Genomic DNA, 12,307 nt, shown 5'->3' with positions numbered 1-12,307 from the left:
CTTACTTGTTTTGTTGAGCAGGTTTCCAGTCTAGACAAGGTTTTATTAACATTGAAGAACATGTGCACACACGTTGCATGCATATGTACCTGCAAACGTCATTATACCCCACACATTTATCGTCTCGTGCATGTACAGTATCTGAAGTTAAATTGGTCCAAATCACTTGAACATGTACTTGAATACCAATGAGCTGATGCAGTTTGACCCATTTGACATCATGTCTGAGGGAGCAAGCTATCCTTTGCAATGGGCCTGCCTCATCAGTTGGGGTGTAAATTCGAGTCTACAAGTGAGGGATGAATTAGAATTGTGGAAATTCAAAAGAAGTGGCTTGATTTCTGATATAGGGGGGCCTGTTTGTTATAAGTTGTTCATTTTTCATAATATATGAAATGTACATGTTTCCAGCTGCATTTTATATTAGGTCATTTTTCCGCCAATATTACATGTTCTGGAAATGTACATGTACGTCCCTGTACTAGTTACTGCCCTATTAACCCATTGTTCCTCGTTTCTGTCTGTCTGTTTCTGTTTTTGTGTATTTACAAGCATCTGGCTCATCCGTGGCTGAAAAGTGGGGGGGGCAGTTACTCCCACCCCCTCCTCGTGGATCAATGCCCCCCGCTGTCCTACTAACAGTAGCTCTGACTTCACGTGTATTTCATTTTGAAAAACAGGGGAAAAGGGATATAGAAACCCTGAAACCCAGAGACGTAGTGAGCAGGGTGGGGTGTTGAGGGAGCAGGTTTTTCAAGTTACCCGAAGCTGAGAACTTTAGCATTTGTGTGACCCCCTCTCGGGCTCCCTGACAGCCTACACATCTTCCGACTGAGTAAAACTGCACATCCCTTAGCCATTAACTTTCCCCCTCAAATAACTGGCAGAACCCTGGGTTCATATTACCAACAGGTCGGCTAAAACAACTCAGCATGTGAAAACATGACTATCATGACTTTCTATTAATAAGAATCACTTGTTTGGGCCAACCACAAACAGATCTGCTGCTATGCAGATTACCATATCCCCACAGCCAAAGTTTGGTCTATGGGAACTCTTTTGGGGCACTTGAGTGCAATAGTGACTACTTATACCAATGATACCTGATGTGTAGTATGTCCTAGTTCTGTTGCACCTATGTGTACTGGGCAAACCCAATTTTTATACAAATACATGTACACCTACATTGAAATATTGAGCTCAGGGGGCTTTATGTGTAGCTTTGTTCTCAAGTAACGATGGCTCTTGAACACTGACTGTAAACACAATCTGTCGATGGTGGAGTGTCTCTGAATTATTTACCAAAAAAAGAAGGAAAATGGAAGTAACATTTTTAATCTGTAAAAATTTGTATTTATTTGTATATATTAACTATTTTCCTCTGAGTTTTTGGGGGAAGCATTCCTGAAGTGGTTGCTGTTTTATCTTTAGAAATAGAACACACCTACATGTACACAGCATGGTACACATACCTGTTTATCAGTTATTGCCTTCTCTTGTCTTGCTCTCTTTCAGTTTAATGATGGAGTTCCACAGCTTTGCTTGTTATCAACCGGACCTCACAGTTCAAGCCCCAGTTCTCTCTCTCTGCCCACGCTGTTGTGTAAGAGAAGGCAGACCTTGCCAGTGCCGCTGTGGAATGGTTCTTCTTGACTCTCCACTGGTGCAGCAACAGCGCTGGGGGCATTACATCATCCTTCCTCGAGCCAATTTCAAGGTGCTGCTAGAGCATTGACCATTGACTTAGTACAGAAAATATTTTTTTATCCACCGGTTACCAACCAAAAAACCATAGAGTGTACATTGCCTGTGACTGGTTCTAAGGTGGTTTGATTTTTTTGTTATGCTTAGCATTTAAATTTCTTGGCAAACTGTTGTGTTGAGCTCCTTGAAACTGGACTCAGGTTTTCTGGAAATGTGCGTAACTGCATGGCGGTGCTTTTTTCAGGTCATGTATGTATATATCGGTCACTGTGATAATCTTGGAGAGGAGAGGGACAAGAAAAAAGGCTTACCTAGTATTGCAGTGAGGAAGTCTGTGCTTTAGTTTGCTTGCATTGAAGGACCCCACTTCAAGGCCTCATTCGCTATGTCCAATGCTGTTGAATTTAGTAGGTGTTGGAAAAACACCCGATCCACCACACAGAAATGGATCACTTTGCTTCATGGCATGCATGGGGTTATAACTTCTGACTAGTACCACTCAACAAAGATGTTAGACGTTCAAGAGAAACCATCAACACGTAAGGCCTTACTGCTTACTTGGTCTCAGTAGAGTTCCAGCACTGCATGTGTTTCAGAGGTTGCATGTTCAAATCTTGCCTCCTAGTTTCTTTGTTAATCTTTATAATTACTATGTAAGCACCCAGGCAGCTTCCCTGTATGGTTTATTGTAACCAGTCTAAAGTTTTTGCCATTCAGCATTGAAAATTTTTGAGTCCATGCACTTTCATATCTAAGAGTAAACTCTGCCTGATTTGAATATTTATGGGCTGGAATATTACCAAGTCAAAGTGCAAAATGAAATTGCAGTCACTTCACAGACAGTAGGCAGATTTGCTCAAACTGATATGATTAATTCTGGTTTGTTGAGTGGGTGCGCATATTGTCCAGGCTGCATTTAATTTGCTTTTCATGTGAGGGCTGCGAGATGGAACCTCTAGCAAGTACATGTATTAAACCATTCATTTGGCAAAATTTCTACACAGCCAAAATTTTGATGCAAAGGTTTTCAATGAGTTTTTGTCTATGCAGATAGCTCCAGGGTGCCCCTGTAGCTAAAGCCTAGCTTGCTTGGTTGAGTAGAGGGAGGAGAGATTTGGATCCTTTCCCCATCTTCTTTGGCAGCTACTTCGGGGGTTTTCTGCGTTGCCTCAAAGTGTTTAGCTTATAAGGTTGCTGCTAGCAGAGATTTGTCGCTGGTGCTCATAACATGCCACACACATACTTGTACATGTAGACTAGGTGCATTGTACTACAACTATTGTAACAGAGTGTGCCAGAGGCTGTATAGTGCGTACACTTTGCTTTTACGTTCATGCAAGGGAAACACCAACACTTCAGAGCATGTTGTGCATCAGTGACACCGAAGTGCCCACACTCAACTTGTAATCCTAGAATTTTCACCCACAGAGGGCCATGGTGTGCACAAAGACAATTGGCCACATATATCACATGAAGTTCTGACTGCTTTCAAAAACCACACCTTCATCACTAGCTGCACTTTTTTCTTGTGTCAAAATCAGCCCTCCCCCCATCCCAGCAGATGGCAAGGGGAGGGGGGAAAAAAGATACCAAAAAGAAAAGAAAATGAAAAAGGTGGAAGGCAAGAAGATGATAAGCGTGAGCAGACATTAGCAGTCGTGGGTGTCTTGCCACATTACTTCTTGTCAGTCATCACCCGATCAACTCCAGTCATGTGCTCTGCTGTGTGAAGGGCCGTGTCAGTGCACTTAAAACATGCCCATGCAAGCTTCCTCTTGGCCTCTCAGAGTTCAACCACAATTGACAAGTTTGTGCTAAGAGATCTCAGCCCCAGTGTCCAAGTGAAATTTTGCTGGCTTTTCTCTCAAAAAGGGGCAATGTCTGCACGAACCACTGATGAGGCGGTGCCATAGATTTGTTGTTTGCCGGGGGGGGGATGGATAGATGGAAGTCTTGCTTACTTGCAAAGTCACAATTAATAATCTTTTTTTCAAAAATGCACACTGGAGACACACGCATTTTCAGTTGACAGTTGGTCATATTGAATTGAAAGTGAGGTGAACTTTTTTATTTAGGGAAACCTAAGAATAATTTGAGTGTAGTAAAATAAAATTTATTACAAATCAACTTCATTTATAGAGGTGAATGATTTCAAATTTGCAATTTATTATATCCAAATGTTATAAACATTTTTTGGAACCTGAAATAATCTGGCACCACCCAGTTTGACAGATTACATTGAATAAGATTAAGCCTTGGGGAATGTGATAAAAAATGGCTCCCCTGTGAATCAGATCTATTGTAATTTGGCAGGCTACTGGGAAAGAGGATTCTAAATCATCCATCCAGCTCATAAACCTCTGTCCATGTCTGTGTGCAAGTGTAGACTTGTATTCATTACTACTTTTTCTACTCGGTGCTCTCCCCCACTCATTTCAGGGGTATACTCAGGCAGGTGTACTTTTCTTTGCAAGTTACAAGTCTTGCGGCCCAATCAGTGGGGGGGGGCAGTTTGGATGTGCCTGAAACTAGGTCAAGGCATCCTCTGGGAGGTTCCCCTGGAGATTGCAGCAATTGCCCCATCTGGCACCCACAGGCGTTGACATATTTGTCACTGCTGACTTATCCATCTCCAAATCCTCCTATTTATTAGGGGAGGACTTATCTTGTCTATTCTGCTGTGGTGAGTGAGAATCACATCTCCTTGCCCCCCCATTTATTTGCCAGCGACACTTGTTCCAGCGCTTTAGTCCCCTTTTCCCACCTATTCAAAGAAGGCATTGGTAGCTTGCTGTATTGCTGTATTGTTTTGTTGCAGGTAGTTGGTTTTTCAGGGTTACCAAAGAAAAACAGATGCAGGTGCAACAGCTTACAAGAATATATACCCATTTCCTTTTAATTGAAATAAAAGGAACCTTTGTTTTGCAGCGAATGGGACTTTGTCGTGGAGAAAATTGACTATGGCAGCTCGAGGTACCAGCCTTTGTCTTGTCTCATGTCCCTCTTCTGATGCTCCCGTCCTGTGCCGTAATATGTATGTGAGACTCGTGGCTGCCATGTTGCTGTCAGTACATTTACTACAGCAACCATCCAGGTTGGCAGTTTGTTCGTGCACTTTGAGGTTTTTTGAAGGGCGTTCCCTCCCAATTTTCACAGTTTGTGAACATGTCAAAATGCAGTTTGTATTCGTTAATATTTTTGCATTGACTTGTTATCACTGCTCATCAAGCGAAGCCCTAGTACTGTGAAGCACTGGTAAGGAGTGTACACCAAGTGACATTTGAATCTGACCTGAATCTGCCTTTTTGGGAGGTTTGGAAGAGACTTCAATCCAAATTCATTGATACCTTAGACAGTTTTGCCATTCCTGATTGGTTGAGAGCCTGTCACGTGGCCAGTCTTGCACAGTTGATAAAACACTGGCTGGCTGTGGGCCACCTCGCACAGCACACACCATGCCTGTGCCATTCTCCATATAAGGAGATTGTTTGTGACTGCTCACACGAGAAACATACCATAACATGGTTAGAGGGGTGTTGAAAAAATTAAGTAACATTGGGGAACAAAATCATGCGAAATGTGTGATTTGGCCTGTGTAATGTTGAAGACCAGCCAAGTACTTGTTCATCCCTCAGTCCAAAATCAGAGTGAGAACACAGTTAGGGCAAATAAATGGCACAGTTGGTTTGTTTACTCTTAGTGCTGTAGTTATCAGATTTTTTGTTTTTAAGATGGCTCATGTGTGGTTCATTTCAAGGCCTGTCCGCCTCAAGCAGAAGCACCCCCTCATCGGTTGAAAAGAACCATGTTGGTCGGGAATTTTTACTTTGATGGTAGCGATGCAACCATATCACAGGTGTATTTCCTAGTCGTTTGTTAACCCGGTTCTGACAAAAGGAGCCTCTGTTGCAAAGAAAATAGCACGCTTTCTTGGTCCAGCTCAAGGCCCTATTGGTCCTCCTAGATGAAAGGCTCTGTGAGACTTCCTGAATGTTCCTGCATGCAGTCCCAGCTTCACAGCCTATTTATTATGCATGCTGTTTTTAAGCTATTTATAAGAATAGCCAAAAATGAAAATGAAATGAGCATACTCTTTTATCACAGTCTCTTCGCATCAGGAAATATTTCTGCAAGAGATCTTTTTGGTCAGGAATTGGGAATTGTTGGACCAGCAACCTATCAACTGTAAATGCTTTGTATGTAGTGATCCGTATATAATGATACTGTGACAGTTCAAGTCTGCACTTACTTGAATGCATGAACTCTGGGATTAACTTCATGCCACAGTGTACTGATCTGTTTGTAGACTGTGCCTTTTGTAAGAATATGTTGTGCTTGTAATTATGGACTGTCCTCTGAGGTACCTGTTATTGATAAAAGTTTTACTATCGCCCAGTAGTTTTATTTATTTAAATTGCTTTTTTTTTAACCAAAAGTATTACAAAGTATTTGACGATGCAGTAACCAACATTAAATGTTGATGTTTGACTTTACTTATTGAAACACTATGGTTTTAGATGCTGGCATTTCATTCACCCAATTCAGTTTGTGGCTCTTATGGGTAAATGGTTGATCTTGATTACAATAATGCCACTGCAGAGTAATAGTATGAAGTATGTTTTTACTAAGGGTGAAACTTGTGTCAACCTTTAGTCTGGTGTGCAGTGTTTGTAAGCTGACTTCTTGGTTTCTAGCACCAAGCGTAATGGGCAGTCACGGAATAGAGTACATTCACTCAGGTATGTCTTGACCAGAATTGGGGGAGGGGTTGGTGAGAGCGGTTTCAGGCTCAGAAGAGATGCAGTGTGTCACCACTGAGGAAGGCATTTTGTCTTCCGTTTTTGGACACTCCGTGGTAAAAACTCAATTGCAGTTGTACATCAGACAAATTATTTTTTTGACCTGTCATGTTAAGCATACATCATCTGTGAGATGATTTAATCGCTCCTAGCACCCTCATCCTCTCTGTAATTGTGGTAAAGAAAAATATGTCCAAGACTTGACCATCTTTCAATTAGCTTGGGGTTTTCCCTCAACCAGTGTAGCTGCATGAACTCTGAAACAAAGAGCACACATGGAGTGCAGTGGAAGACAGAGAGGGGGCCAATGCATTATTACTCGCCTTCATAGTGTTATCACAAAACTGAGAGCAAGACGCTACAGATCTCAATCTACAGGATGTCTCAAAAATGCTGCACCCCAAAGTAACATTTATTTACTCACAAAATGATTGTCAGAAAGTGGTTTCATTTGGGTATCAATTGAAGCTTAGAATGTGATCTTATCAAACCTGGAGACTTCATTTATATCTGATGATACCTTGTGGAGGTAAGCTCGTAAAACAACTGCTGTTTTGTTCCGTCCAATGGGATTTACCACAGCGAACAAAATGCTGTGTTTATTCCGTTTAACACCCTCCAAACACATCAGATCATTGGAAAGGCCTACAGAATGAGAATACAGAACTGGATAGGGTTCTGTTTTATGTTACATTTGTAAAACCCTTATTATTTTGCAAGAAACAGATCCTGAAATGGTTCAAAGTAATGAATGTTAGAAAGTAGACATTCAACACTTTGCTACAAATTGACTGAGGTCAATTGCACAAAGTCAACTATAGTTGTGTGATAATTTAGAATCTTAATTCTGTGCTGGTGTACACTTTCAAGATAAACAGAAATAATTCATCAGACAGAACAAAGAAAAATATGTTGTCATGTAATTAAAGATATCTTTGCAATGCAAGATGACCTTCAAATGCATTTCCCAGCATAAATAGAAAAAAACACTGTGAGCTTTAGTATGTCACCAAATCAACGATTTCTGACCGTTACTGCAAGAAAAAAAAGGAATATCACCTTTGAACACGAGCTCCATTTCTGGGAAGAGACACACTGTACAGAGTTGTTGGCATGTGGGCCCCACAAGAACTCTCTTAACCAAAAGCAAAGACGCTACACATGCAGTGGTGTAGCCAGGATTTTACAAGTGGGGGGGGGCACAAAGGGGGCACCAGCTTTCAGTGGTGTGGTTTTTTTGGGCAAGTTTTTGTTAGCCTTGTTCAATATCGTTACTTTTTTCTTTCTTTCTTTCTTGGGGGGGGGGTGTGCCCGGAATTTGTGGGTGGCACGTGCCCCCCTGGCCCCCAGTGGCTATGCCTTTGTATACATGAAGGGCTTTGAAGGATCACACACCTGGAGGATTAATACAGAGAAATTCAAATTTGAACAGGTTTGACAATTGTGAATAAAATTGTTCACCATTCCCTATTTAATTGTGTTGTGCTTCATTGTTCCGGCTCCTAAATTCAACAAGTGTCAGTGGGAGTAGGGGAGAGAAAATGCCGAAGTCTTTGATCAGTGTGCTTATCCAGTAACTGCAGATGTTGTCATTTTAATTGTGTAGTTAGTAAATATTTACATGTACATGAATTTGGGACATTTGCTGGGTGGAGATTTTTTGGAAGTCAGTCTCTGAGAATATAATGTTAAAGGGCAATAATTATTGTTATGAAAGCTGTATATGGATTATACAGCATTTTGGTGTAAACATTGAAAAAAGATATTACAGATGTATGACATTGTCGATTCATTTGTTTCTGTTGCAGAAATTTAATGCTGTGTAAATAGAATGTGGATATATTGTTACAGGTTGTTCTTAAAGGAAGAAATAAAGAATTTTGCAAAGCAGCTGTGGGTTAACATGCTTTTGATAATATTTAATATAAATAGAAAACAAACATGCTTTCTTTCTCAGCTGTATTTAACTTGTGTTGTGTAAGGTCATTGTCATTATCGGTTACAATACATGTCCAATTAAATTTAGCTTCTAATGTGCTATTTGACACTGCTGGGTTTCTACTGTCTGTGTTGTTATTTATTCTGAAAGAGCACGTCAGATTTACACAAGTTGTGTAGCTATTTTCCTGTTTCTTCATTAGCTTTGATTCCTATTGGTATTGCAGTTTTAGTCAATTTAAAATAAGGTTATAAATGGGGGGTAGAACAAACTTGTAAAAAAGTGACAGAAGCTTTTTTAAATGAACCAATTTTGAAAAAGAATCAAAACTTTGTCCGAATGCGAGTGATACTTTTAGCTCACCTGCTGTTGACATTATACCATGTTGAAACAGTGCCAGGCTATAAGATTAAAATTTAACAGCATACGTCACTTTTATTTGGAAAAGAAATGTAATTTAATGTAAGTTAATCTACCAGCATATGTTTTAAGAGAAAACAGCCCATTTTCGTCACCTTTCAAATGACCGTTTCATTGTTTTTCCTTAATACTAACGTGCGTGACGGTATAGTACAGTCGCCAGCTGGTCCCTAATTTCGTCACCTATTGTCAAGTATGATTAGTTTTCACAATGGTGGCGAAATAAGGGACCTTGCGACTATACGGTCACGCTTGTTGCTAGGAACAACTCGACCTTTATCCTAAATTACGTAATCGAAACGCAAAGGACATCGGCCTGATCGATCGCCACGTTAAACCATAAACAAATACGTACATTCCCTTTTTATAAAATCCCGTAAATTTCCAAGGCATTTCCAAGAAAATTGAAGGGTACCCGGAATGGTCTGAAAATTATTTCCTCAAAATCAGCCCATTTCACATTCAAGGAACAAAGAAAACTATGAAAAGTGCACGATGCGGTCACTCGGCCTCGATAACTTTCCCAAAAATCTCCCCTCGAGATTTGGAGTACTTGAAAATTCTACATTTTCTCCAACCTGCAACCGAACCACCTCAGTGGCAACAAATGCAACTTCATGATTTAACAAAGAGGGCGCTCTAAACCGTAGTTAGTTGTATGGTAAATTTTGGTTCTAGTTCTATGGACCCGAGTTTTTTAGTGTCGTGTTTGTCATTTTCACAAGCGTACAATGTTCACCCTGCCCCGCCCCTCGAGAGCGTCTAAGAAAAATGACGAGTTGTCCGATGATCGTTATGAACAGAATTTATATCAGGCGGCATGGTTTATGGTCAAGTTTAATTTCTTTTAGGCCGCCAGCTTCGAGGAATCCTAATTAGGTTAAGTCGGGTTTTTCTGACTGAAGTACGTCGAGGTGGTTACGTGATGGAGACTTTTTCATGCAGAAAATAGCACTGTACATGTAGACGAGCAATATTGAAAACGACCCGTCATTTCAACGTATTATAATAAGAAAAAGCTAGCATGTCACGGTTAATTTTTCCCTATACGATTTTGGGGTTTCTTTTATTCTATTAATTTTGTTGCTTTACGTGATCGTGTGCTGTTTAAGTAGTTTTTAACCTGTATTAACTTTACTCTGCATTTCATTTTTGGAGCTTGAACAGCCTGAATGATATACGACTTGAAAATCTCCATGTAAATGACGAGTAAAAATCCTTTGGCGGGTATTTTTATCCTAAGATTTGACCTGCAATTTTTCACAAGCCTGTCGGGTCTCCTGTTGACCGCCTGACGGGATGACTGAAGTGATTTTGCCCGTCTCGGGATTACAAAAATAATGTTTCCATCTGGAACAGGCACCGCTCACAGAATCGGTATTCATCAGAGCGAACGAGAGGTCGGTGAACTGGTTGACAGTGACTGATCAAACTGGACAGACTGCCACCTCGGTGACACAATCCAGGAATCAAAGTGATCTCGGACGGTTCCATTTGGCAGAAAAGGCAATGCGTCACTGCCTTCATCATTATCGTTCTTTTGTTTTCAGACAGACTTATTTCAGGCGCATTATTCCATACGAGGGTGATCCGATCAATAAATTACCCAGCTCCAAGAAATTTTAATAGCCCTTGGCGTGTTTTTTGAAGATAGGGGAAAAAAATCAAGGTCTAGACCTACTGTTTGGGACGTACCCTAGTGATACCCTCTCCTTTCGGGATTCTGGCGTTAGGATACATGCAGTTTTGTGTATAGGGCGTCGCCTGTGCCATTGACGTATCTGTCTTGTCTGAACTCGACACTGGGATCAATTTTGAGGAGTTCACTGAACCTGCGGCTGCTTGTGAACTTTTCGTGATACTTTTTTTTTTTACAATGATGAATCTCAGTCGCCTCCGCTGCTGCTGCTGTCGCTCACGGTTGAGAGTCGGCAGGGCATAAGACTAGAGCTGAGAATAACCTGACAGTGCCCACCAACTTAGTCTAAAGGACCATTTTAGAGAGTGTGGTCACGTGGGGCACGGCCCGGCGCCGGCGATGGATGCTTGTCAAGTAGGGGCGGGTTTATGCGTCTAGGGGCGAGGTAATGCATCGAGGGGCAATAACACGATTCTCAAGCTACGTGTATATTTATTTACTTTTAAAAGAAGCAGAGTTTGTAATGAGGCATCACTGCACCTTATTTGCAAAGGGGTGGATGCAGAAATGTCAGAAAAGTGGGGCCTGTGAAGTCCCCATATGAAGCGCAAATCCCTAATACATGTACATGTACGTGAAGCCATTTTGGCAGAAGGGCCAGAGGTGTTGAGAGAATATTCTTTCGAAACAAATTCTCAAGCTGATTTCATTTATCTGTTCTTGGGATGCCAAACCTACACAAAATTACAGTATGAATGCATGTCTAAGTAAAATACAAACATAAGTTTCATTAGGAAAAGCATACACAGGTTATGTTACAAAATTATACTAAAACAATTTCAATGGCGAGACAATGGAACACGTGACAACACTGCAAATCTCACCTCAAGCGATTTTCAGGAAATTATTGTGGCGTCCGATCGATGATCGAAACGGTACATGTACATAATACTTCTAAAAACTTTGAAAAAAAACCCACAGTCAATTATGTTTTAATGAAACAAGAAGTAAGGTCCTCTTTCGATGCAGTTACAACACTGGTTTTGTCTGAAAGATTTTGTATGTGTCAATAATAATGGGGGCCTATGGTTGCAACCATTGGCTTAGGCCGTGTCCGAAACGGGCTTCCAGAGCTACGGCTAGGTCTATTGTCTACGCGTCTCCACGCATTTCCAATGGAGCGAAGACCTAGACCTAGCTATGGAGCGTCAAAAGTGGACAACCCCATTTTCTCATTTTCTGCGAGTAGATTTTCGGGATTTTGCCTAAAGCATTTTCAAAAAACGCAATATTCCGCTAGGAGAAATTTGGATTTTACTTTCAATGACTCTTCGTGGTGCGTCAAAAGTGGACAACTAAAAACTACAAATTCCCTCTAGCAAATTTTATTTGATGCTCCCCCAAAAAGGACAACCCCATTTTCTCATTTTCTGCTAGTAGATGTTCGAGTTTCGGGAAGTTGCACCACCCCTTTTCATAAAACCCAATTTTCTGCGAGCAGAAATTTGGACTTCACTTTGCCGACGGCAGGGTGGTCCAAAAGTGGACTAGTGGAAAACTGAAACGACCGTTGTGCTCCCTACTCTCAGAATGGAGCAGTCTTGGGAAGATGGGAGCCAACATTGACGGTAGAGGGTCAATTGTGTGCATCTGACGGATGGCGTCACAGCTCGGGAAAAAATGTGGGTGATTCCTGTTGAGAAACTTGCAAATAGGAGAGGGACTGCCCAAAGCCTGACAGTCCTTTATGGCACCGCCAACTTCCGACCTCCTGGCGCACTGTGTAATTAGAATGACGATGGCGAC

The 12,307-nt window shown here is 41.3% G+C and overlaps 1 protein-coding gene across 3 annotated transcripts in view; it reads left to right on the top strand.

Moving 5' to 3' along the window:
* Positions 1-8,548, top strand: part of LOC110984757 (uncharacterized) — a 66,643-nt gene extending 58,095 nt beyond the window's left edge. For all 3 annotated transcript variants that reach the window (XM_022245234.2, XM_022245235.2, XM_022245233.2), the window contains one exon: positions 1,516-8,548. The gene's annotated coding sequence lies outside the window, so the exon portion shown is untranslated. The remainder of the gene's footprint in view (positions 1-1,515) is intronic.
* The last annotated feature ends 3,759 nt before the right edge of the window (positions 8,549-12,307 follow it).

Source organism: Acanthaster planci, linkage group LG06, assembly GCF_054643075.1.
Source record: "Acanthaster planci isolate LZ-2023a linkage group LG06, COTS_SCS, whole genome shotgun sequence".
NCBI lineage: Eukaryota > Metazoa > Echinodermata > Asteroidea > Valvatida > Acanthasteridae > Acanthaster > Acanthaster planci.
Note: the sequence above shows the minus strand (reverse complement) of the source record. Positions and strands in the feature narration are given on the sequence as shown.